The sequence below is a fragment of the Brassica rapa genome, chromosome A08 (genome assembly GCF_000309985.2).
Source record: "Brassica rapa cultivar Chiifu-401-42 chromosome A08, CAAS_Brap_v3.01, whole genome shotgun sequence".
Taxonomy (NCBI): domain Eukaryota; kingdom Viridiplantae; phylum Streptophyta; class Magnoliopsida; order Brassicales; family Brassicaceae; genus Brassica; species Brassica rapa.
This window is the reverse complement of record NC_024802.2, coordinates 10,028,280-10,031,657: the sequence shown is the minus strand read 5'-3', so window position 1 is coordinate 10,031,657 and position 3,378 is coordinate 10,028,280.

Below are 3,378 nucleotides of genomic sequence, written 5' to 3'. Positions count from 1 at the left end.
ACCTATATTTATATGAAAGACAATTCCCTTTAACATGTGGGATATGAAAACACAAACCTAACCTAAATAGAAACTTCCTTTTCCTATTTCTAGGTTTCCTTATTGTGTTTATCTTAATTATTAAACATCTAATAATATGTTAAGTTTCCACAAGCTTGGAATTATCCAACATTCACCCCTTAATTCCAACTTGAATTAGGGAGATCAATTTCTTGAACTCCGATTAAGCTCCTCATTTGCTTGAACTCAATCATCAAGTAATCATCCTCCACCACACCATGGTGTGTGAATCCACCCATTAGAATCACATCTTTCTCAAGGTTAGACCGGATGCTCTCCTTGCTTCCGTACCGCTCCTTCTTAGAATCGGCCCAGTTCTTGTAGAACCTTCTCATGACCTCTCACTTAAGTTGCGATGAGTCTTGTGGCTGAAGTTCACTGCAATGATAACTCTGGTCACATCCGCCATCTTGCGTACGTGAGCTCTGGAAAGATGTCGGCCTTCTGCTCAACACCCAACAGATTTATCTCTGGTATCATGCATCCTTTGAGAACCTTGACTCCATTGGTATGCGTTGTGTCACACGCTTCCACCTTTGTGTCACACACTCCTCTGTGAGTCGTGTTACACACTCCTACGTGAGTCGTGTTACACACTTCCATCTTTGTGTCACACAGGATTCCTTGAGCATACATCTCTTGCTTTATTCTGATTCTGTCTGCTCTTGAATCACCTCTATGCCAAGGTAGTACGTTTAGCTTACCTAGAATCTGACATCTCGATCGAACTTCTTAGAAATCTCCTCCTTGAATTGCCTAATCACTTAAGCGAGTTCCTGTCACAAATAGATCATCAACGTAGATGGCTATGATCAAGACGTCTCCTCCTTGAGTCTTGCAGTACACTGATGGTTCCTTCGTGCCACTTCTCAAATCTCATCTCCCTTGAGAACCTGATCGAGTTTTACACTCCATGCTCTGGGTGCCTGGCGTAACACATGCAACGTCTTGTGTAACACACAAACTCGATCATCTTCTCCTTTCTTCTCAGAACCAGTCGGTCTATCTACAAGCTCCCATTCTTGTTTCTTGTGATAGACTCCAACTGTCTTCCATAGCTTCAATCAACCCATCTTCTTCACAAGATAGGTTGAACTCATCTGAGGCAATCTCTCTCCTCTCTCTCTATCGGTGCACCTAGATTGGCACATCTGAGGCAACCTCTCCTCCTCTATCGGTGCAACCTAGATTGAACATAGCTGAGGCAAACCTCTCCTCCTCTATCGGTGTGAGATCTTTTGAACCGATAGAATGCCTCACGATTATCTGCTGGTGTTGGTGGTGTGATACATCCACACAAATTTCCAAGCAATAATCTCACTGGCTTTGATGTACAAATCATGGCCTTAGTCAGAATGTGTCTCTGGCTTGCCTTCCTGCGAGAACATGTGTCACACACACCCTTCTTTGTGTGTTACACTTCGGGAATGAGTGTCTCGTTGCTTCTCTGCGAGACATTGTCACACACGCCTTCTTCGTGTTTACACTCTGCATTCCTACGACCATCTCCTTCCTTACCATGTTGTTCATCACTCCATAGCATATATGTCCTTGTCGAGCATGCCACCTCCATGTAGCATCTTCGTCCCTGACATGTAAACATTCGGGTAGCTTATCTCCATAGGGTCTGTTAGAGACGGTTTGGAGATCTTGTCACACGAACTAGCAACCTTCCATGCGAATCTGTGAGCGTTAAGTAGACATCTTTCATGTTAACCTCACATCCGTTCTCTGTTGCTTGCCCAAGACTCAATATATTGTGCTTCAGATCAGGTATGTAGTATATGTCCTTGAGTGCCTTCTTCTCTCCAGTCTTGCACACAAATGTAACCACACCCTTTCCTACAATGTCAACACACGATCCATCACCAAACTTCACCTTCCCTTTGGTGTTGAGATTCAACTCGAAAAGAACTCCTTGTTCCCTGTCATGTGATTGCTCGCTCCATTATCCAAATACCAGACACTTGCATCGCCTTTGTTGATATCAAGATTCTTCGGAATCACCTTATCTTCGTTCAAAAACACCACCTCGTGTACATAGAGTGCATCGGCCTCTTCTGTCTCGTTTAGGTTGGTTTCTTGATCCTTCTCTGACTTCTCGGGACAGACAGTTGCGTAGTGACCAGGCTTGTCACATCTCCAACATATCAGCTTTGAGCGATTCTTTTCCGAGTTGTTATCTTCGTGTGTGTGACGCACGGTTTTGGTTGTGTGACCTACCTCGACCTCTGCCTCTACCGTTCCTTCCTCTTCCTCTACCACGAGAATTCTCATAGCCCCTCTGACTATGCTCTTCATTGTTCGAAAACATTAGCTTCCCTGGTCTTTTTTCTGAGTTTCTTCTCCTACACGCTCCTCGTACGCCTTAAGCCTTCCAACTATGTCTTCAAACCCCGTCGAGTTGAGATCTAGGACTTGCTCAAGTGATGCTACGATCTGGATATACTTGTGTCTTGGAAGACCCTTCAAGAACTTCTTGACCATCTTGGATTCTTCTATGTTTTCCCCCAAAGAGGTTGCTTTGGATGATAGGCCCGATATCTTCCCCGCGAAGTCATCGACCGTATCTGAATCATCCATCTTCAACCTGTCAAACTCCGCCATCAACGTCTGAAGTCTCGCCTCCCTTACACGATCAGCTCCTAGGTGTCGCGACTTGATGGCGTTCCAGATCTCTTTGATGCGGTTTGTTCTCCCACCTGGAGAATCAATGTTTCGGGAACAGATTGAAACAAAAGAGCTATCGCAACATCGTTCTTCTTTTGATCATCTGAACCGGGTTCGATTGTGTCCCACACTTCATGAACACGTAGTAGAACCTTCATCCTCATCGACCAAACTGTGTAGTTTGTCGATGACAACATCGGACATTGGATGGATGTAGATCCAAAGTCCTTCGTGCGTGGAGCCCTAGTCACGTCAGCCATCTTGCCGTCGCGATATCTTGTTCACAAGCACCAGGATCTTAAGCTACAACTTAAGCTTAGATCGAGTCTCCAAACCTGAGGCTCTGATACCAATTCAGATCTCTTAGAAACACAAAGAGTTATAAGAACAACTTTTCTTATTAGCTTTAGAAACTACTCAAAACTAAAGCTCTCAATATGTTTCACTTAGATCATATGGAACACCTCTCCATTAGACCTATATTTATATGAAAGACAATTCCCTTTAACATGTGGGATATGGAAAACACAAACCTAACCTAAATAGAAACTTCCTTTTCCTATTTCTAGGTTTCCTTATTGTGTTTATCTTAATATATTAAACATCTAATAATATGTTAAGTTTCCACAAGCTTGGAATTATCCAACA